The sequence below is a fragment of the Dermacentor albipictus genome, chromosome 4 (assembly GCF_038994185.2).
Source record: "Dermacentor albipictus isolate Rhodes 1998 colony chromosome 4, USDA_Dalb.pri_finalv2, whole genome shotgun sequence".
Taxonomy (NCBI): domain Eukaryota; kingdom Metazoa; phylum Arthropoda; class Arachnida; order Ixodida; family Ixodidae; genus Dermacentor; species Dermacentor albipictus.
The window spans coordinates 160,637,353-160,661,142 of record NC_091824.1 but is presented as its reverse complement, the minus strand read 5'-3'; the positions used below and the strand labels follow the sequence as shown (position 1 = coordinate 160,661,142).

The 23,790-nt window shown below is 42.9% G+C and overlaps 1 protein-coding gene across 13 annotated transcripts in view; it reads left to right on the top strand.

The window, feature by feature from the left end:
* Nucleotides 1–23,790, top strand: part of LOC135899990 (neprilysin-1-like) — a 702,442-nt gene that overhangs the window by 629,360 nt on the left and 49,292 nt on the right. For 4 of the 13 annotated variants that reach the window (XM_065429416.1, XM_065429417.2, XM_065429418.1 and 1 more), the window contains one exon: nucleotides 22,495–22,616. The exons of 8 other annotated variants lie outside the window; for them this stretch is intronic. The gene's annotated coding sequence lies outside the window, so the exon portion shown is untranslated. Of the gene's footprint in view, nucleotides 1–11,817; nucleotides 11,843–22,494; nucleotides 22,617–23,790 lie in introns of those variants that run through there. One more of the 13 variants, XM_070537756.1, reaches the window with a different exon arrangement.

Genomic DNA, 23,790 nt, shown 5'->3' with positions numbered 1-23,790 from the left:
CAAGGGAGACAAACGGGTAGGAAGCGCGGCGCCTCCTGTTGCGCGCGATAAATCAGGTGGAGGGGAGATAAGGAGGGCTGCGATCTGAGAATTTGTGGTTGCACAACATGTTTATTTGCCTTGTTTGACGCATTATATATAGCGACTTTTTCTTAGATACGTAGATTTATTGTATACTTATGCGCATAGTTAAATATCTTGTTGCGAGGTTTCCTATATACGTGCAGTGAACTTTGTTTCCGGTAACACTTTTTGGCTTTTTTTGGACGGTATCTTCGCATTTATAATGTACGAGGGCGAGTAAAATGAAAGTGAGCCAAACCACCCCGCTCAATAATGGTTCGATTCATTATGTGCGAGGCACGCGCGTAGCACACAGGCATCTCTCAGTTACAAGAGTGAAAAGCAGGTGTGAGGATAAATGCTCTTTAATGCTCCCATACATAGGGGTTGAACAGGGTTGCGTGACATAATGAAAGCGTTGGAGCAAACGGTTCAAAAAAGGACGTGAAAGTTTCAAAGACGATCCAAGACCGGGCCAAAGCCACCGTGCGATCACCACCAGCACAATTGCAAAGGTTGATGAAATTAGACAAGAATGGAGGATAAGCATTGATGAAATGGCAGAGTGTGGGAACATCAGTCAGAGTTCGGTTCACACCATAATTCATGACCACCTCGGTTATCGGCTCTTGTGTGCGCAATGGGTGCCCAATATATAGAATCACTGCCAGAAGACGGAGGGGTTCGGCGCTGCTTTGACTCCGTGGTTTCGGCGGCACTTGTAGGTCAAATTGTGAACTTCCCGAAAATATGCAAAAAAGGTTCATATATCTATTTACGTATCGACTCTGTCAAAAGCTTTCCATCTCCATAGAGCTAAGACAGACACTCATGTTACCTACCCTCGCCTGCAGACGCAATAAATCGGATGTTCTTTTTCTTCACAAATTAATACATGGAAAAATCTGCTGCTCGCACTCGCTTTCTAATGTGCGCCTTTACATTCCACAGAAAAGCACAAGGAAACAGCGCGCCTTCAGCCTTCAGATTTTTGTGACCCTCTATCTAGAGTACAGGCGACATGGAACGCCCATTTAGAGTGCCTGGATATCTTCATGCCTAATTTTAATATTTTCCTGAAAGGAGTTGCAGAGGTATTTCAATAACTGAACAAAAACTCTCATATCTGTTGAATGTTTTGTCATTCTGTAATCCTTGCTTCTGTTTCTACACTTTTTCTTTGTATTCTCTTCGCGTACACATTTTATACTCTGTTAAAATGTGTATTCGGGAAATTATTATTATTATTTTATATGTGCGCACGTGTGTATGAGTGTATGTTTGTGTTAGCTTGCATTGTTCTTCCTGTGCATTCTTTTGCCGAGTGCACCAGCATCAATGCCCTCGAGGTTGTTCCTGGGCACCTTAATAAACACCTTTGCTTATTATTATTATTATTATTATTATTATTATTATTATTATTATTATTATTATTATTATTATTATTATTATTATTATTATTTCATATTATTATTATTATTATTATTTTCTTTCTGCCTAAGTAGTGCAACTTGCAAGCACTGCAGTGGAACAGTATTATTATTCCTAGAATTTGTAGAAACAACGATTCACCCACATATAAGAGCTGGATGTTCATTTTCTTTCCTCTTGACGAAAACACAATATGTAGCAGTATACAGATGGTTCGCCATGCCGCTACAGAAAAAATTTAAGAGGTACCCGAAACATAGAACCAGAGACCGCGAGAGTACGCACACTGAGCGCATTACCAAAAGTTTGTATTACCTACGTCCAGAGCGTTTCGTTTTGCAGTTTATTTTTCTCTGTGCTAAACTTCGGCCTCCACCATGGGCTCCGTTAACGACAAAAGAGCTCTTTCTCCACTTGCACTTAATGCCTATCCGACCGAAGCCACATTAAAGAAGAGAAGCGTCCGACAGAATGCCGCTTTCACTTAAGATGAATTTTATCGCCGAGAACTCTTTGCGAATCACCGGTATAGACTCTCAGTTGCGGCTGTAGGTGATAAAGTGCAGCTCGTCTACACCCTGTCTAGCGCTTCTCTGATGGCGACGCTCGTTGGTGTCCTGTGGGCGTCCATCAGAGGAGCCGGACACGTTTTTCTTCCGGCCTACATCGTTTGTGTGGTGACTAAGCACTCGGTCAGAGATGCGGGACGCAGGGATAGTAGGAGGCAGCCCGGGAGGCGCAGAAACATCAGACCGCAATGTGTCCACAACATTACGTTTTGTGTCTGGAGTTTTCCCTATGACAGAAATGGCGCTTTATTTAGCGGCACACAGGCTAAAAGGGAAACAATAAATGCGCGGTGTTGACGATGTCGTAGCTCAACCAATTATATGACATGTTAATCATCCAAGATCATCATTTACGAAACTCCGTAGAGAATTTAACTGAAGAAAAGAAGTGAAAATAAATGTGTGGCTCCTACGCACTGTGCCGATCGGTTTTAGCGAAGCTTGCATTGGCATTTTCGAAGAACACTCCTCTTGCTTAGTGACCATTTGCAAGTACAGAGCGTGCAAGTAGAGAGCGTGCAAGTACAGAGCGTGACGTCATTCATAAGCTGGTCATTGGCGCGCAGAGACGTTAATGATAACATGGCAGCACGTGTGTCTCTATATATTTTCCAAGAGCTCACTGGCTTCGTTAAGATTCTAGGAAAGCTTTACGCAGTGTAGGCGGCTCCGTGGCAATGGTAGATGGCCGGTGGCTGAGTTTCGTGGAAATAGTAACGCCTCTTGATGGAATCCATGCAGCTATGGCAGCTTGATCAGTTCGGAAAGAGCGATCAATATAGATGTGACTACATTGTTCGTAGTGGCATGAGTTCTTTCGCAGCGCAAGAAATACTTCATGCTCGCGCGTGTGCTTCATTTGTGCATTTTATATCTGGCGCGGTTGCAATGATGGGCCAAGCGTGTAACTTCGAAGGAGGTAGTAAATACGCAGAATGACTGTGATAACGAGACCGGGGCAGATGGAGAACTTCAAAAAGTGTACGAAGGCGTTTAGTGACTCTGGCAACATATCGCGCACGAGCTTGATTTAAATCCTGCATATGTAAAATTTGTACCGAAAGGCGTCTGCTTTCCAAGACATATCTTTAATGTTCTCTCTTGCATTCGTTCCTATGGTTTCGCTCGGGCGAGGTCATGCAAGGCGGGAATGCTGCATCAGAAGAGATCTTCGCAATACGCTGCATATAATATAAGGAAGAATTCAGCAAAATGCCCGCCAAAAATGCAGTAAAGCATTCGCAAGATGTGAGTAAAAAATACAAAGTTCTATTTTAGATGTATATGTGGCTAGCATGCCAGCTGTTAGTCAAAAGTCATGCCCAGGAATCTCTGATGATAACATGGAGTATGTCGGGGCCTTCTACCTTCAGGTCATACCACTGGATATCTCTCTTTGCAAATGCTGTCGCTGCGCACTTTTCTGACGACATTTCAAGCCCTCGACTACGTAGCTTTTCGATGCAGGTGATGGCTGCCAGCGCCTTGCGGCCAGAACACGCATGTTGCCGCAAGTGGGGGTACAGAAGCCTGCGCATGCAGAAGGTTACCAACACACACCTATCTAGACTAGGGAAGAGCACACCACATGAATCCCACACTACATGCCGGCGCTTGTCCACCGTGCAGTGCATGGCAGTCACTAGAAGCAAACTCGCCTGAGATGCTTACGCACAATAGGGAGCCGTGGGGGATCCTGCTTGCCCGGCCGGGGCTGGGGACCCCAAGGGGGCCTCTTGAACCGGGCGGAGAGAGTGGCCAGGATCACTGGTGTCCTGGAATAGGGACCCACGCAGCCACTTCCCTCCCACCCTGCTCTTTTCCTTATTCCCCTCTTCCCTCTGAATAATCAATAAAGTCTTCCCGCTTCCTGCTTCCGCGAGAACTCTATGTGTACGCATAAAGTGAAACCTGCGCAATGTCATCACGCCTAATGGAAAACCAGAACCACGCTTTGGCGATTGAAGTGCTTCCCACTTAGGCACCGGTAAGCATGTCTCTTGAACAATATGTAAACACGATCAAAGGGCCTCAAGTGGCCAGTTGCGTGTGTGTAAGCAGGGTGTGTAAGTTGCGTGTGTGTGTGTAAACATGATCAAAGGGCCTCGAGCGGCCGGTTGCGTGGCAATTTTGCGTGTATTAGCGGGCTTCTTTGACGCTCGAAAAAACAGTTTTATGTAGTATGTATTGAGCAACAAAAAGCTGTATCGGGAGTTTTTCATGTTGCTCTACAGTTTTCTCATCCACACTTTCCGACTCATTTTAATATTTGAGAAGTTGATTAATTAATTAAGACAAATTTTCTGATTAGGCGGAATGACAAAATAATCCGAGTTTGTCCAAGCTATGCGAACAACATTACATTGGCTCTGTCCAGCTACGCGGCTTTTGAAAATTTTTAATGTTTGGCTCAAGTTGCATGGGACACCCTTTATATATATTAAGCATAATGAATGGTTGAAAGCATACATTTGAGTAATGTTATCGCCCTGTCTATCGCAGTCTTGCGCGAGCCCAGAGGCATAAGTGTCAAAAATTGGCAAAGGCCCTCAGCAGAATGAATGATCTGCGGCTGTGCTCCCGACAGTAGAATGGAAGACATCAGACAAAAACAGCCAAGCTTATTTGATGCCTGAAGGGACGCGCGAAAAAAAATGTGACATTTAAAGGAATCCAGAAGTTTTGAACTAAAACGCTCTGGTGAATGCGTGCCCGCGAACGTGAGGCAATTACTCGAAATCAATAACTGCTTTTTTTTATTTCCTCCAACCTCGCGAAAAGAAGTTGTCGCTCCAATGCGCCAAATTTATTCGTTTCTTTCTTTTTTTTGCCCCTCTTGTGCTGCCATGACACGCGAAGCTCTATAAAAATGGAAATTGGATTATGATGGGTCAATTGCATTTTCTCAATGTCCTACCAAAATTTTGGGTAACGAAAGTAAGTAGGCTATGAACATCGCTGCAGACCGTTGAGAAGAGCAACCTTCATTGCACTGGGTACCCCTCCCTAAGTGTAGGGTAGTTAACCGGGCACGTCTTTGGCCTTTCCTTTGACCTTTCCTTTGACCTTTCCCTTTTCATTTCTCTGTTTCTGTCTTTCTCACTCTCTCTCGCCACTCCGTCATAACTTTTGCGGTATATTGATGGAAAAAAGGAAATATGTTTTCTTGTTTTGTGCCAGATTCATTAACTACCTGAATAGGTTTTTGATCACTGAATCTAGCTAACACACAGCAAGTTGTCTCGTCATATAGAGAAAAATGAGAAGGAACAATACAACCATTTGCGCAAATGAAAAACCTGAAGCGAACATTCGTGAATGCTTCTTGAAGTGACTTGATTATTAGACCTTCTAACAGCGGTTGGCTTTCTTTGTAATTATTTTCTTTCTTCAAGATGCTCGTTTTCCTTTGTACTTTGTTCTCTACGGAGACAAAACGCGAGAGAAAGGCTTCTGGTAACTCAAGAAAGCCTAAAGCAACAAAACAATGACCTCAAAGTGTTCACTGGCAAAAAGAAAAAAAAAGCTTAAGCTGGGTAATTTAAAATGCCAGTAGAGCTACTTAAGTAAAAATTCACGTAGAAATGCCGAACTTCTTAAGAAATTACAATCTTCGTAGTTATTTGCTCTGGGGGAACATCAGATTTTTATTTGTCATAAATATTTTAGGCTTTTCTCTTCTTATGAAGTCCATCATGCGGTAACACCGAAAGCCCTTCCTACGAAAATGGGTTGTGTTGTATTTTGTTAAGTTTAAGCTGCCAGTGCGCGTGAGATAAAAGTAAAAATTGCCGAACTCCTCCGCGGTTTGTGACTGCGTCACAAAACGCTTAACTTTACGGCTTGAGGTAGGTCATTTGCTTTCTATTCTTGTCGCGAGGTTTGCTTGTTATTGCAAAGCGTGCCATTGACTGCGCTTTTCTCTTGAAACAAGGGCATCCCACTGGTGTTTTAAGGTCTCTTTTAATGACATTTCGCAGTGCCATTTGGCACTATGGACCCTTTGTACAGGAATGCCTTGCTCTAAGCGGAGGTACGCGGCGAACGAGCGCTTGTCACTTTAAAAATTATTTAGGAGAAAAAGCAAGACTCGTTTTGTGTTAAAACATGTCCAAACCCTGGTTTATTTGTGGGTTAACATAGAGATTTATGTCTGCCATGTTTTTTTTCTTTTATTGAAAAATAGGGAATCGTCGAAATTATCCCCATGTTCTTGCCTGCACATCTCATTTAGCACACACATTATGGTTAGACACATAACCATAAATAAGACACAAATAGCTGTGTCTTACCCGTACTCACCTACAGGGCAGAAACCTGGAGGCTTACGAAAAGGGTTCTACTCAAATTGAGGACGACGCAACGAGCTACCGAAAGAAGAATGATAGGTGTAACGTTAAGGGATAAGAAAAGGGCAGGTTTGGTGAGGGAACAAACGCGAGTCAACGACATCTTAGTTGATATCAAGAAAACGAAATGGGCATGGGCAGGACATGTAATGAGGAGGGAAGATAACCGATGGTCATTAAGGGTTACGGAATGGATTCCAAGGGAAGGGAAGCGTTGCAGAGGACGGCAGAAAGTTAGGTGGGCGGATCAGATTAAGAAGTTTACAGGCACGGCATGGCCACAATTAGTACATGGCCGGGGTTGTTGGAGAAGTATGGGAGAGGCCTTTGCCCTGCAGTGGGCGTAACCAGGCTGATGATGATGATGATGATGATGATGATGATGATGATGATGATGATGATTATGGTTGACAGAGGTGAAATTAAAGCATGAACTGGTGCCGTTATTCGTGCTACCATCTCTTTATTACTGCATGCTCGCTGGTCGTATTTCTACACTCGGTTCAATGGTGCGGTGAGCGGGAGGTCCGCCAGCTTTTGTAAGGTGACCCAATATTGTGAAAAAGCCTACTTCCAGTGCTTCTCGTATTGAAACCGATCAGCTGTCAAGGCATTCATTTATTTGGAATCTTGAGACCAACAGCTCGGCGAGATAGCCATGTTGACAAGAGCCGTCCAGAAGCATTACCGAAAAAAAAAAGATGAAATATGTTTTGCCCCGGCGCGGTCCACTGAAAACAACAGTACGAAGAAATATTTACTGAGAAAGCAAGGCGTTGTCGGGAACCTTTTGAATGTACACTTGCGGGAACCTGTACTAAGCAAAAACTTAAAAGGGCATGCTTTGAGAACTGACTGACTTGAACCCTGAAATGATAAAAAGCTCCATAAAGTTATTATTTTGTGTATATAAATTGGGAAATTTTAGTAATTAATAATCCTATCAGCGATTATTTCGTAATTCTGATGCCCGTCAGTACTAGGAAATTGGTCAGTAATATTATAATTTTTCTCGAATTGCCTTACTTTTTTTTTAACTCGAGACACTGGTCGCAGAAACACGCGATATTTTGAACATATATTTAACTCCTTGTAAGTGTACACCCATGAGATGGTAGTAAATTCTGGTTTACTGTGTCTTCACGATCACATAACGATTTGATTTAGTGCTTTGCTTCTTCTCGCACGCAACCGCATAGAAGTGCAAAGACAAACAACTGGCTCGGTTGTACAAACTCGGTTGTTGAATAGCCTCTTTGAGCAAGCTTGAATTAAGGCACTTATAGAACTGCGTTACATTGCCTTACCTTTTGCTACCATGTAGTAATGATTTATTTCCCGCAATATATCCTAACTTTTTTGTGACAACGTAGGACTGAAATCGCCGAAACATATGCCTTGATTTCATTGTTAATATATTCAAACTTGTGAGCTTCACATAACGAGAACGGGGTCGAAGCTAAACGTTTAAGAATCTCGCAGGACAAGCCATCAGTATCGTGCTAACAATGCTAACAGGTCCTGAATTTATCGATATATTCTACTCTGCTCCGCACCCGTTTGTAACCTTCAATACCTGCACTGAAAAATAAGCAGATGCATTTATATGCAGTACCCTTACTCGAGCCTCACGAAAATTAACACACTACGACGTGGTTGCGGTCTCTGGAGCACCGTTACTCAGAACTGCATTTCAGAACGTTTGTTCACGTGTACCTCTGCACTGCAAATAATTTAATCACGTTCATTATGTAGTAGCCTCCTTTCTTTTCGGAGCGACCAAGTATAGTTTTGTAAGTCTAGCTATCTGTAGAGATAAAGAAAATTAACAGTGGAGCATTTATTACATAGTTTCTTTTTTCTTCAGAACTTGTTAAAATAGATGATCTTAGCCCTCACACACAAGCCAGCGATTCCATGAAAAGCCTGGAAACGTCCTTCCATGTTCTATGCAATGGCGGAAGTTTACCCAATGTAAACAGTGTCCCGAACATTACCCAGCTGATCTCATCCTGGCCAGCTCGCAGCCGTAGAGTGTCAAAATTAACAAAGCTTATTTTCTGATAATGAATTGCACTACAACCCTCCTTTCCTTTTCTTCTAACCACGTACCCCGATAATATGGAGATTAGTGGGGAAGTACGAATACCAATATTGAAAACACGCTAGAGGACAACTATAACAGCCGACGCTAATCAGACGCACAACGATAGGGGATAAAAAAAAGCTTTTGTTCCCGTCTTTGTATTCTCCAGTCGCTTGTCGTCAGAAGCCTTTGGTAATGACATTCATTGTCTTCATAATTAGGAGACTGCCTACAACAAAAGGGGTGGAGGGCTGAAAAGTAATTCTACGCTGTGAATGTTGTTCTATATCTGCATACACAGCCACTCTCTCGCAGCAGCTGCAATTAGGACCTTCTCCTCACACACGAAGCCGAACCGAAAACCATTAACAGAAAGAAGTTTTCTGTCCTAACAGCCTTTTCAACCACACGTTCCTCTCTGCAGACAAGAATGGTAGCTGTGTTTACATATTTCTGCTATTTAAATACAAAAGCGCATTTTTTTATTCTTAAAGGTAAGAAGGAAGTGAGCATGAACTCGGCGCCACTAGTCCAAATTCGAGACAAAACAGTCAGTTCTGAGCCGCACCTCATAGGATGAGCGTGTACCAGTGCACGCACGGATATGCCTAAACAAACACCCTGCACCTTTGAATATTATTGCTTCCGTTTTGAAAACAAGCCACGTATGCGGGAAGAGAGTTGATAACATGTTAATAGTTGGTGTTGCTTTTCAGTTTTGCTGTTCTATGTGCGTATACCGTGAACCACGCGTCTAGGAAATGAAGACACGCTATACTGAATAGTCGCTGTCGAAACACGTTTAAGCGCTGTCAGCCCTGTTCATGTGTAAATAAACTTCGTCTGGACGTTGCTCAATGGGGACCTCCTCTTTAGCAAGTGTGTCCATACATATGGAAACCATCAAGAGTGGCTGAACAAGGGATGTTCAAGGCTTGTGCGACCCTTTTTCGAGAACAATTGATTAACGAAAGCTATATAATGCATGTATGTGTCGTCCTTTTAAATGCTGTCTTGTTTGGATTTATACACTTTTCAGTTAGAGGCATTTATGTGCCTACAATGCATAGGTGCATTTTCTTAGGTACTTAAAATTTTAAGCAGCGAATACTTATTCGCATGCTTGTAGTTCGGAATCAGGAAGGGAAATTTACTATCCAATGACACCCATTGCGAGTCTAGTTACAACTCACGAAAATATTGGTGTAGTGCAGAGGGAAGCCAGCCAAATTTCACGTGTAAGATGTCTCTAAAGTAGGGAAAACCAAAATTAAAAATATTCGCTCCACCGATGGGAATTTCAATCAATCAATCAATCAATCAATCAATCAATCAATCAATCAATCAATCAATCAATCAATCAATCAATTTCATTTTCACCAAAATAACACTTACAGCCAAAAAACGTGACCGCGTGCCTAATGACAGCTTGACAGAGCCACAGCGACTCATCGCCGGTGGCGACAGGGTACTATCACGTGGAATATGAACGGGTACACAGGAGCGCGTGTCAGATAGCCTCGAACACTGCTATGGGCGATATGCGGCGACCGCCGTTGGAAACAAAGTGGAAAGGAAGACGCTGTTCTAATTACTGTTGGCACTCCCACCACCATGCGTCTGTATACACAAAGTGCGGAACTTCGCATCGCCAGCGCACTTTGATTAAGCTGTTTCGTATTGCGAGATATATATAGAATGCCGAAGCCCGACTGCACGTAGAAAAAAAACAGATACACCGAGACAACGCTCTGTTCCTTTCTACGTCCTCGTTCAGTTGCTGTTACGTATTCTCATCATGAATTCAAACCAACTAGCCCGCCAACGTGTTTTCATATTGCGGTTACCGATAACTTTCGGCACCAAAGCGTGGCCAATAGCAGCACTATTTGTTTTGAAGCGTAAATGTTCGAGAGCTAGTTCCCTGGAAAATCTGTCCATCTGTTTCGAACGCGTGACACGATGCGCTTCATAAGATATACATGGATTTCGACGGGGGTATATAAAAAAATACCTTACGCTAAGCGCAGGAACGGGCACCTAAGAGCTGCGCACTCGAGAAAAGAAAAAAAGAAAAAAAGTGTGACTGAAAGAAAACTGACACTCTGCAAGTCACTGCGCACGTAACCGTCTTATCGGCTATTGGCGGCCAGTGAAATGCCGCAAGCGGCCGTTTCCCACAAACGCCGGCGCGGTGGGAGTGCCATCAGTTAGCCGAAGGGCGCCCGCCTTTCCCCTATGCTGTTGGCAGTGTCATCCACGTATCACTATAACTCCGTTTCGAGGCTATTTGCCATGCGTTCACGTGTTCCCCCTCATATTGCTCACAATAGCACAGCGCTTGTAACCTTTAGCATAACAAATTATAAGAAAAATAAGCAAACAGAGCATGTGATCTATAATAATGTTTTTCACACGCGCGGATTTGTACCACAGTGGATGCACTGCTAGTAAATATGTGCAATGAAACGATCCGTAGTGCTTACGTGAAAATTGAATGTGCCAAGGCGGCTGATTTCGGGAACGATAGGAAACAGAGTTTCGCTCGAGGTTCGCAAGATATCAGATTTGCCGAGTGCTTCCTTTTTGTAAGAGCATAGTAGTTTGTAACTATATAACTCCGTTATTTTACCGATCATGTGTTTTTTGAAAAGAGGGGCGGTGTGTTCTAGGAAGGAAGCGGTTGAAATTACCTGAACCACTCTTTTCTTTAAGATGCTCAGTTTGGATACATTAGCTATTGTAGTTATACCACATACAATCACCAGTAACATAGGTGAGAGTTAAAAAGGGCGTCGTATAGTAATCTTTTTATTGCAGCTGGTAGCGTCTGTCGACGACGGTTCATTATTCCTACACACAATCTCGACGACATCGTTTTACCCTGGTCATTCCGTGACATGTGTTCATTGAATATGATGTCAAGTTTTCAATACTTACAGTGTATGCAAATAAGGTAAGGTTCCCGAGTAGCCGCAGACAGTGTTCTAGCCACTCGACATAAAATACACTTAGTTTTTTTTTTTCACTTAATATTAGGCTCTTCGCTTTGCACCCCTCATCAAGAGAGAGAGAGAGCAAGGGAGAGGAAAGGTCAACCAGACGAGCGTCCGGTTTGCTACCCTACACTGGGGACCACTCATCAAGACGTAGCGGCTTAGGTTTGAATGTCTGACCAACCTTTTTCATTAAAGAACACTGTGCAATCATCGGTAATGTATCATATTTCAGCCCGACCAGATACAACTGAGTGTCGGAAGCGCTGGACGCTACCGTGGCCCTATAGCATCGTGATCTGTAGTCTGCGCGGAGTGCGGCGCATCGCTGAACAGTGAAATGCATTAGTAAGTACTCGTAGACTCTGGGTACGTCTTTTTGAAGCAAGTTAAAATGTTTCACTTTTTCATCGTCGCCCTTTGCACGGAGCATAGAGATGAGACAGCTGGGAAACGTGTGAACGTGAACGCCGCGTGTGACAGACCTCGCGAGTCGCTTTCTCATCGCAAGGTTTCTCGCTATACAACCACGTGTGTACTGCAGCCCCATTTCTATTTTTATTACTTATTATTTATTGCTCATATTGAGAATTCCTCATGTTATAATAACAGGAAGAGCAAATAGAGTAGCAGAATTTGCGAACAACACAATTAATATAGATACAGCCTATAATTACAAGAGGGCTAATGCGAAGGATTGTTGGTATAAAACAACAAAATAAATACGCCAGCACAGATTCCAGATATAGCTACAACATAAGGCTGGCAAATTAAAACTTAATGCTCAAAAATAAAACACACCAAATTGAGATAAGCATGGTAAACATGCGTGAATAATAACGGTTCTACGTTTATATGTGACATTTCTTTTCAAATTCGAGCTTTCGTTTGGCACGTGGCAACAATCGATGTCGGCAAGAAAGCTGAAGTTTCACGGCTTGAAATTGTACAAAAAACCACTGCTGTTTGCAAGCGCACACAGTGGAACACTTAACTTAGTTTTGGGAAAAGGTGCGAGTTCAAGAACCATAAGAGATAAAAAATGCTTGCGTTCTTGATAGATGGTGCGGCATGCGAAGTTGAGCTTCGTTGGGTGCCACAGGATCGTAGAGGAAGAAGTCAAGAAAGGTTGACACCAAGTACAGGTTATTTGGAAGTACAAGTAGGCAACCCTGAGTCAAAAAAAAAGTTCGAGAAAGGGATGGCAAATTAGTTTTAAAGGAAGAAACCAAAAAAGTGCAGGGAGGTATACAAAGACGGCAAAAAAGAAATACGAAAGATGTGTCCATTCTTCACCGTAAATGGCTGGACTGTAAGAACATTGGACTCTGTTGTATTTTCTCAAGTGCTCGTTATTGCAAACTTCTTTGTCAGTTTAACGACTGTAACCTCACTTTCAGCTAGTCTGTTGATTGTCCGCGTATAGATACCTTTCACACCATTCGATTGGTTGTATAAAGAAGTAATGCCATATTGTTCTTTCAAACAAAAGAAAACAATATAACAATGGAAACATCTCTTGAGAAGGCATGGTCTGAGCTAGAGGAATTAGCACTCAGCGTCCTTCAAATTATAAAAACCTTCGTTGTTTTTTTTTTTTTGTGCCAGATCGGCGATCGGATTGTGAAGCATGCCGTATAGTGGGAGACTCCGTATTTATTTTGACAAGCCAGCCGCCGGGGCCTATACCAAACCCACGACCTCATACTCAGCGCCACTGAGCTACCGCGACGGGTACAGCTCAACGTCGTTGAGACACAAGAAAATGAAAGCATATTACGGAGCCAAGGCTCCCTGGTGCACCTAGGTTCTCTTCGTTATAAGCGTGTATCCACACACGTACACGGCCATTTTCCGGTTATTGACTCTGTTTCTCCATCTCTATAACCTATGCAATTACTCGGGGCTTCATTAGGCCAGTTCCGGCCATGTCGATACGCGGCTATAGATAGCCGCCGCACTCACGCAGACGCGCACTTCCATTTCGTCATTGCGCCGCGTAGCAGGCACGTGCGCCTCGTGAGCGAAATTAGCGGAGAGGTCGGCATTGCCTCTGCGAGATGCACAGCGTTGGGCTTGGTGCAGCGGCGTGGCTCTTCAGTAGGCACAGTCACGTCTCCGCTCGCCGCTGCCCGTACAAACTGTGTGGCGCAACTTGTTTCTTTGTGTACTGCTCTGCCAGCGAGGCGAAAAAACGATAACGTGCCAGCATGAGATACAGTTTGGTCAGAGTCCTCCGAGCTTCATTATCTGGCGGCATTGTCTCTGTCAGCTTTAAACGCGAGCACGCCACCGGACAACTATCAAGCGGCAGCCATGCGAATCGGTTCCTGCTGCGGAAAACTTTCCTATTTTGGTGCGGTGAAGCTTCTTGCGCTAGAATGAAAGGAAGTTTAGAGCTCTGTATAGAGGAAAAACAAGGAGCAGGGACGCAGTTCCCATGTCAGTAAAAACATTCAGTGAAGAGTTAAAGTAGCCTGCGCAACGGAAATCGTGAATACGGTATGAACGTTTATAGCAAAGAAGAGTCTACACATATAATATAAAAGACGTGGTGCCTCGCTGAGATACCTTTCGGACTCGTTACGTCAGCTTTGTTCGGAGAAACCGCATCACAAAGCAGCATTGCCGAATAAAGTGCCTCTTAATTTAAGAAAGGCGGGGAGGTAGGGAGAGATCAGTTAACCCGACCCACCACCAGCTTCGCAACTGCGGCGCCTTGAATCTTGCAACCTTGCGGGTGCTCCTTTCAACAGGCTTAAATGAAGCATAGTTGGCAGAAGAGAGTGCACTTTACATTGACAAGCTATGAAACTTTTATCCGTCATACCTCGCTTAGCATGAGGCGAAGTACGATCGCCGGGCTCGCTGCTTATCCTCACTGTGATGCCCAGCTATAGCCCGTGTATAGCGGCGACAGTGCGTGCGATCCCCCTGTCAATCGCTCTTCCATTGCGTCAACTTTCGTTTTTTCTGTGGCTGCAGATGAGTCAACACACAAATTAAAGGGTCACCGCGCACCAGATTGTGCGCGGTTTATACGAAATGAGTAGGGTGTAGTTTACACGCGACAAAAATATAGCGGCCTAGGTGGGTGGAGTTCCAAAGGAATGAGAGCGCTGGTGGAACATTATTGATGACCATACGTTTCAGACGAACGTTACATAAAGAGAAAGCCGCGAAATTAAGCACGCCTTAGTGAATTTGGTCAAAGGCATGACGAACATGAACATAATGAACGACATTCTTGCCGCCATATTTTTCCGACCCAATTACACCACTGCCGAAGCCTTCTTATGGAAAGCCCGCGAGACTCAGACGTATCTAATGCCCCCAAAAAGTGATGTCTTGCACTGTCGCTTTCCTAATGATCGGACCATTAGGCCACCCGCTTGCTCTTCTTGAACGCGCCTGGCTCGGAAAAGGTCGTAATTGATACCGATGAACCTTTAATGAATCGTGGTTTTTTCTCACGTCGCTACGTGCATGCCGACGTGGTAACTTCCTTACAATGTTTCATTTTGCGCAATGATTAATTTTTTACAGTAAACATTTATTAATGAAATCTCGAACTCATTTAACATAACCGACTTCCGTTCTTTCGAATTTGGAAGCCACTGTACACCTAATGCCGGATATATTCATACGATGTAAACGAAAGGTCCTAATGAGAGATTTTCACTCACGCGATTTTATAACAACTTGTAACCACGGAGGATAAGGCAAGTTTTCGATTAGGTTGCTGGAAAGGTGGCATCATTAGCCTTTCTTTCTATGTGGCGCGTTTGAGTACGAGCGCGTGAAGCTATCAATTACGTCTATCGCCTATCTCTCTTAAATTTCCACTTGCAGGTTTGGAGTGCATGGTATTTACAATTCACTGACACCAGTTATTGTCGCTTGTGTTCATCTGCACTGACGCTAGCCGTTTTAATACGCCCGTGTGTGCGCAGATTCTCACGCCCACACGTTCGATTGGCGACCGCCGCACTGAATATTGCGATTTTTGCTAAATACATGGCTCCTCAATGGCATAAGTGACATAGCAATTACTTCAGTAAGACTATTAAGTTGTTTTCTTAGGGAAATAATCATTCGCTGCAACTTCAAAGTCAAGATGGCGTGATGACAGACCGTGGTAACACCTTGTGGGTGCTCGTCCTTCTTGCCTATTATTTTTAATACAGTTTACCACCCTGACCAGCGGTAATTTCCTTGCTCTTCCTATACTGCCACACACTATTTTTTGCCATTGCTTCTTTAGTCTTTGGGCACCTTTGTTTATATAGCGCCAATGGTGTGGATATGTCGTTCAGCGCGTCGTCGTTCAGCGGCGGAGCCCAAGAGGGACGAAAAAGATGACTGAATGTGAACGTAGTCCGGACGTAGAATGTGAACAGAGCGTAGTCCGTAGCAAGCTAGCCTTTGAACATACAAGAAGGAGGCATCCTGGAAACCTTTAAGCTGATATGCACTTGGTCTGTAATTGGTAACGTTTAGAGGACATATTTAAGGATGTTGTGTTTGGGGGTGCGCAAGCCAACGCGGCGTCATGCGCTGGATGGCTCACCTTTGATGCTTACTGTACTTCTGTTTCAGGTCAAGCCTTTTTGAACAAAAACACTTTCTCCCACTATCGTTTCAGTGGTAGAACATTCCAGGTGCCCGTACGGAAAGGCAAAAAGTTCATTTCCCGTAGGTCTCAATGGAGCTTTGTGCATATACAGCACCCATTTGGGCAATGGGATCTGTTTAAACAACTGCAAGCTGAAATATCGGTAACTAGCATCAGCAAATTATATGTAAAAGCAGCAAAAACTAATGGTAACTTGATTAAAGATGCTATGCTAGCCACGCGAAACCTGGTTGCACGGGTAGTTTATGCATTTTGGTAGAGATATTTTTGTAGTTACGGCATAGTAGTAGTATCAAAGTTACGAAGCGAAAATTTTCGCGATAAATACAAACACGTAATTAATAAAACATATTAATGAATTTGTTTCGCTCTCACGATTACGGTATGTGTTTATATTTTAAACGTTAAGTCAATCGTATTTAACGACAGCTTCACTTCGTCTCCGTTCGAAAAATTATTGTGCATGCTTTAGCCTACAGTGTCCTACGTTATGGCTTGACTGTATATGGCCATTGTACTCTTAGGTGGAGCTCAAGAATTAATTCAATTTTACGTTCACTGCTGTCAACAGTGGCTTACGATTTGTGTCCAAAGCAAGATACAGACGTCTTTAGGTTGTTGAATTTGCCAAACTTCACTTCTCTGATTATCGAAAGTGTTGTAATTAAACACTTCTGGAATAACGATTTTAAAGCACGATATACGCCTGTCCGCTCCTTAAGACCGAAGGAACCCTACGTCATCCCCAAGACTGCGACAAAGTACGGAAGGAGAACACGGCAATACTATGTTCCAGCCATATTTAATAAATTGCCAGCGTCTGTGTTAGAAGCAAACACAAGACGTGAGATTAAGAAACAACTTAGAATTGTCGATGTTTGATGTACCATTTTGTATAACTGTTCAACATTTTGTTCCGACCCGCTAATAGCTAACTCCGCTATTAACCCTGTGCAAGTTTCTGTGAACTGACTGTCAGGCACTGCCAGTCAAGCCCTCTGAGGCTTTGGTAGGCCTGCTATATGTACTTTGTTTTCCTTATGCACAATAAAGATTGTATTGTATTGTATTGTATTGTATTGTATTGTATTGTATTGTATTGTATTGTATTGTCTAATTCTCCTGAAGGGCTTGTGTTCCGAAATATTCACCATGAAATTTTGCACTTAGTCAACTTCGCATTCACGGGCATGGGTCTCGACCCGACGTCAAGCCCCATTTTGACGTAGCTTACTTTATGTGGCACATCGTTTGCAACCCGAGTGAAGCCAGCTGCGCTTTTGCTCGCGGCTGCCGAAAACAAGTAGCGACTGGCTTTATTTCCTTTTAGAGGTTGGATTACGCAACATTCTGACGAGACACACAGAAGAGACACACACCCTTCTGTGTGTTTCGTCAAAATGTTGTGCAATCCAACCTCTAATATGCTATACCAACACGCCCAGTCGTCAACCTTGACAAGTTTCATTTCTTTCCTTTCCCTCACGGCTTGATATTGTGTCGAAATCCACGCCCCTGAATGCGAAGTTAGCTGACCGAGTGTCTCATTCGATGATGAATGCCTTGAAACAGAAGCGCTCCATCAGAGTAAGTTTAAGTGAACTTGTCTTCAAATACGATTATTTTATGGTATAGAATCCAATCATTTACTACATTTCTGAGAGCAAAAAAGTTAATTAAGTATAGTTCGTTAACTTTGCGTTTGATGAGTCTAACTTGCCACGAATATTATGTCCGCCAAAGTGTGTAAACCACCTTGTAAGCAGAGTTTGCGTAGCTAGCGTAGCCTTTCTTTTTTCTAAATTACGGTTAGCTTAATTTTAAAGGCCCTGTATGTTTGAATGGAGGTTCGACCAAGCCGTAGGAAAGCATGAGCGATTTTTACAGCGACATTGTACGTTCACCGCTGCATCAAAGTAATATCTGGCTCGAGCTTTACGGAGACAATTTCTTGTGACTGTAATAGGATTTATTAAGCAGGGCAAGCAGTATAGCACGCGAAGCAGCGACACCAAACTTGAAAGAAGTCACACTTCCTTGAGCTCACTTATTTTGTGAAGGAATAAGCGTTGAACTCTTCTAGACGACATCATTTTGTTTCCTTTCTCTAGGGAGAAACACATCGTTTACTGACTCCGGGACGTATTTGTCTGGCATTCAACCTAACAGATTACCAGAAATGACACAAGTTATGCATTAAATTGCCCACTGGTACACAGTATACACGCCCACAACTAATCAATAGCCCAAACATTAGAGCGAGAAAAAGGCTGCCTATAGGAGCAAAAAGGGTGCAGGGATAACCTTAATATATATATATATATATATATATATATATATATATATATATATATATATATATATATATATATATATATATATATATATTTCCTTATTTAACAATTTATTTATTTATGTAATTATTTATTTATTTTTGATGTTATACAAACAAAGTGTTTGACCTGCTGAATGAACCTCGAGGAGTATACGTGGGGCCTATGCTCGGGAACATTGGAACAGAAATCGGAACATATAGGCACAGGTAGTCGTGTTGTGAAAATGCAGGAAAAGTTTTGTATGGGGAAGTTTTAAAGAACGTCGGTGGAAATTAAATTACCCACTTAGATTAATTTACCCACAAGACAAGACTTCAAAGTTGAAACAAACTTTACAAAATATAGTCGTTCATTTGGTTAATGCGTAGCGCACATATGCACTTTTAAAGATCTTGCCCACAAGAATACAAAGGGTGTCAAGCTTATGTGATATATGCAAGAGCAATACGCATATAACAGATATAGTGACGCATAAATAGATGTATATAACAAGGTGCAGCGACTGTTGCAAGGCAACCCCTGAATCAGCCATGTGTGCCCGGAAAAATAACACATTATATTGGATATTGCTGCGAATGCGAATAACGATGAGAAAAATAGAACAAAATAAAAAGAAATACTTGATATCATACATAAATGGGCATGACCATGGTGGTATAGATAAAGCAATCAGTACATTCGTAAATAGATGGGCCAGCCATTTTGCTACATCCCGGCAGTGGCAGGCGGGCCGAGTGCTCTCCAGCTGTCGCCCCCGGTCTAGTTCGCGACAGATGCATTCCTCCAGGGGCGTGTTTTCATATGGCTGCACGTGTGGTTGGCGTGGCTGGTAGCAAACGCGAACGGTGCCACTAATGAAACAATTCTGCACAGCAGAGAGGCCTTGTGTCACCAGTATCTCGCAGTGCAAGGTGACGTCCAGTGGTGAACCTGTATGACATCTTCCCATTTCCGCCACGATCGCTATAAGTATCGTTCCTGTGCCGTTTGCTCGGCTGTATCGATTGCATCTAGCGAATGTGCCATCTTCTAAGCGCTGCAGACTACGTTATGGGTTGGTTTTTCTCTTCAGTCGGGGAAACGGGGTCCATTATGTCTCTTCGGTAAACATGGCAATGAAGCCGAAAGTGCTGCGCAAGTGCAATAATAGTTCGTTTTTTTTTTTCTGCGGTGCGACGCCCACATGTATCAAATCAAACAAACCACAGGTGCCCAAGCATTTTGAAAATGTTGCTGTGACAGTTTATTGTCTCCATGCTCCAGTCTTGGTCCAATAGTCCGTTAGGTGAAAGCTACATGAGGGAAACTGACATATTCTGTTTCTTGGGGTGCAAAAATATATATTTACATAAATGTTACCGCTTACGAAAGGAAGCATGCAATGGAAGCAAGATCAGAAAACAGCAACCCCGAAAGGTATTTTTCAGCGATTGTGATCGACCTTCACTGCTATTGACCGCAAAAGAAAAGGCGCTGACTGCTGCTAAAGTTTGCTTTCCCAGTGAATAATTAACAATGCCCATTTCTATTTTCCTATTTATTGAAGTGTTATTTTTCCCGACGCCATGGTTGATTTAATCTTGTCAAAGACCTCCGCACTCCTTAAAAATCACCAAAATTTAATACCCTATATAAAGCTCACTTATCGTTCGCTCTCTTTCTCCTGCTCTTGCAAAACGAAACATGTGATTCGTGGCCATTTTGTCTCAATCGTAAACGTTGCGTTGTCAAGAGTGCTTCTTGACAAAGAACGCTGTCACTATTGTTTCCTACACAAGAAAATTCACTTTGTAGTGTTATAGCAGCGGCATCATCGGGTGCATTCCGCGACAGATATGATCTTATTGTAGAAGAGCTGACGAATAGCAGGTGGGCTCTGGGCACAAATAACCTTCTTGCACTCAACCATGACCACCTTGCTTTCTGGCTCCCAGTCTCGTCGTTCGTGGGACTTTTGAGATGATATGCATGACTTATTGCTAGTACAGCTGCTTCTTCATAGCGCCACTGCTGTGGTCCGTTCTTATTACGAAACCCTTTTCATTATGGCCGATGCATCTCATCCTAGGTTAGCTATATTTAACACTCGTGAGCAACCACTCCGAATTTTTGTTTTTCTTCTATCAGCCCACAATGGCAGTCTTTCCGCGGATATAAAGAAAACTATCGGTCGAGGCTCATGGAAGTGATGATGCCCATTTCTGTGCAACAGATATGTCGACGGACTACTACTATTTTAATAATAATAATAATAATAATAATAATAATTATTATTATTATTATTATTATTATTATTATTATTATTATTATTATTATTATTATTATTATTATTATTATTATTATTATTATTATTATTATTATTATTATTATTATTATTATTATTATTATTATTATACAACTCAGTAACGAAGACATAAAAGAGTGGGGATTTGTATTGAAAAGTTCTCTTAAAAAGTTAGAGACTGAAAGCGCTCATCAGTGATAGCTATTCGAGCTACTCGGTGCCTTTTCCATCTCACTACAGCACCTTGCATATACGCTGGTATCCTGCAATTCTGTGAGCTGCAGCCGTTAGGTGCGCCATATCGTTTGCGTGCGCCGTTTGTTCTCTTCCTCCTGTTCTCCTTCTTTCCCTTTCCTTGCATGTAACATTTTAAGCCGGTCGCCAACCTGGTTGACTTCCCTGCGCTTATTTACCTTTTCTCTCCACGCACGACACCGAACGACACTGATAGGGAAACTACACCTTCAAAAGAAAACAGCACAGAACTGACCCACTGAGCAGTGTTCACGCGATTTCCATTGTACCCCTACGTCCTTGCGTTTTTCTAAGCCTGCCCTAGCGTTTATCGGAAATGGCAGCTATTGATTTGTTCGAACGAGCCGGAGTCCACCGAAACGAGCGCGAGTAACACACGACAGGGTTATCGACGTGCACTTTAGCGCGAGGGGGGCGGGAGGGTGTAAGCAGGCACGGCTCAATAAACTAAATGGCGCATTTTCAGTTCTTTCAAAGCTTGAGAGCTAGTTTCGCAATCTGACATACCGGAAAAATACAGTATGTCTTGATTGTGTTTTTTTTTTCGGCAGTTATAATAAATTTACAATTTCTTTATCCCTCACCGCCTTTTCGTACCTTGTTCGCAATGCTAGGACTGTTTCCTGCGAAAAGCTAAGCTACCGATTTGCGCCCTTCGGCAGTAACATGGCCTTATGGAAGCAGCGCTCTGAAATCACGCCATGCCTGAAAGTGCTTTAACTGGCAGTTCTTAACCAGTAGCGTGAACACTCCGTGGTGGCTAAGTGGCTATGATGCCGCACTGCTGAGATCGAGGTGGCGAGTTCGATTCCGGTCGCGGCGGCCACATATCGCTGGGGCCGAAATGCTAAGGCGCTCATCTAAATATAGGTAGAAGTGCGCTGTAAAGAACCCCAGGTGGTAAACATTCATCCGGAGTCCCCTACTACACAGCATGCCTCATTATCAGGTTGTGGTTTCGGTGCGTGAAACCTCCCAATTTAATTTTTGGAATAGTCGCATTGAAGTACGAAACGGCACACACGGAAAAGCGCTAACTTCAAACTAAATTTTATTCCTCAAAACGTTCCCCTCATATACACGCGTATTGCCATAGAATATATTCGAACTGCATGCGAACCAGGCATGGTCACGAAACAATCTCGATAATTTTCTCGCACGAAGCTATTATCACCACGCGCGTGTGCGACGTGAATGCCTACAGTACGCGCCAGCAAATAAGCAAAATTGCAACTTCAAGCGACAGCGATGCACGAAGAACAACCAGCGAAAGCGAAAATGTAATGTGAATCAGATTATCAATACGCATTTCATCACTAATGCAGCTTCCTCCTTTCACCCCCCCCCCCCCTTCACTTAGGAATTTCCAGGTAAAAGCTCTTCCGGAAGCGCGGCCACTTCTCTTCGTCACATCGTCACCGACTTAAAATGCCTTTTATCAGGTTATCCTCATTTCAGTACTTTTGCTTTCTGGTGTCTGGTGGCGCAGGAAACCATGCCGAAATGATTACTCCGGCGTGGCATCCGCCTAAAGGCAAGAGCGATTACCACAACGGAAGGCCGCAATTCCTTTCCTGTGGAGTTACCGTTTCCCTTAAGATCGAGCCAAAGGTAAGTTCCGTAGATATGTGTAATTTTACGTGAACAAGCAAAAAAGAAAGTTCCTAGGAATAGTGATCTGGTAAAGACAGTCTTTCTAATTGGACAGACAAACGTCACATTAAAAAGACAAAGGATTCAGCTGTGCATCTAGTACTACGAAGTACAATACTTTCAAGAATCTGGGAGCCCAACAGTATATGTGATGGGTTTCCGGCCTAGAAAACATGATCGATCCCCGTTTTCATCATGTGCTGAACTTTTCACTTGTTTTATCTTGACAATTTCTCATTCAAGCTCTATTTTGCTACGCTTCATGAACAACAAAAATAATAATAAATAAGGTTTCATGCTAAAAAGACTAAGGTGCAGGTCAGAAAACATAATATCAAGCAAAAAGAATTCAAGTAGCCACCCGCTACGGTCCACTCTTGGTGTTTATGTCTGTCGAATTTATATTTCTAGCATCCTTTTATTTTCCTGTCCTTCTAGTTTTACGAGTACTTAAAAAATTGACCGCCCCTACTTGTACACGCTCGCGACATTTCCACCACTTTCAAATAAAATGCGTCCACAAAAAAAAAAACCTCAGGCTTAACCTCAGTTTTAGAGGTTGAAACCTATGTTTTCTGAGTGAATGCCGTTTACCGGAAGCTTGCTAAGAGACTTTGGCAACAAAATAATGTTTTGACGTACCATTACAAATCTTTTCATACAATTCAAACAACGCAGTTATACCTTTAGGCTCGTTGTATTAGACCTCAATACTAGTCAGTCTTCTCTGCGAACAACTTTGAAATGCTCCGGTCCTAGCTTTCTATTAGCAGCATTGGCAGATTGTCATTTTATGGTAACGCGTCATTTTATATCCAGATATATAGCCGCAACATGTCTTATAGTAAATGTTACATATTTCTTTCGGTTTTTTTCGCGCATGCACATCCTGCATGCATGTGCTAACTCACCCCTTACTTTGCTGTACAGAGAGCTTGTGTTATATTAGGTGAATGGTTCGAGCAGGCCATCTTAACTCTGTGTTTGTTTCATTCGGAGACCTAGAGGCTCCAATAAAAATGTTGTCTTGCATAGAAGGCCCAGCAGGTGACCAATCGAGAGGAAAAGCATTCTAATCAGTGTTCATTACGCTTAATTCAGCGTCTAAAACAGGCAACTATGATGAACGTGC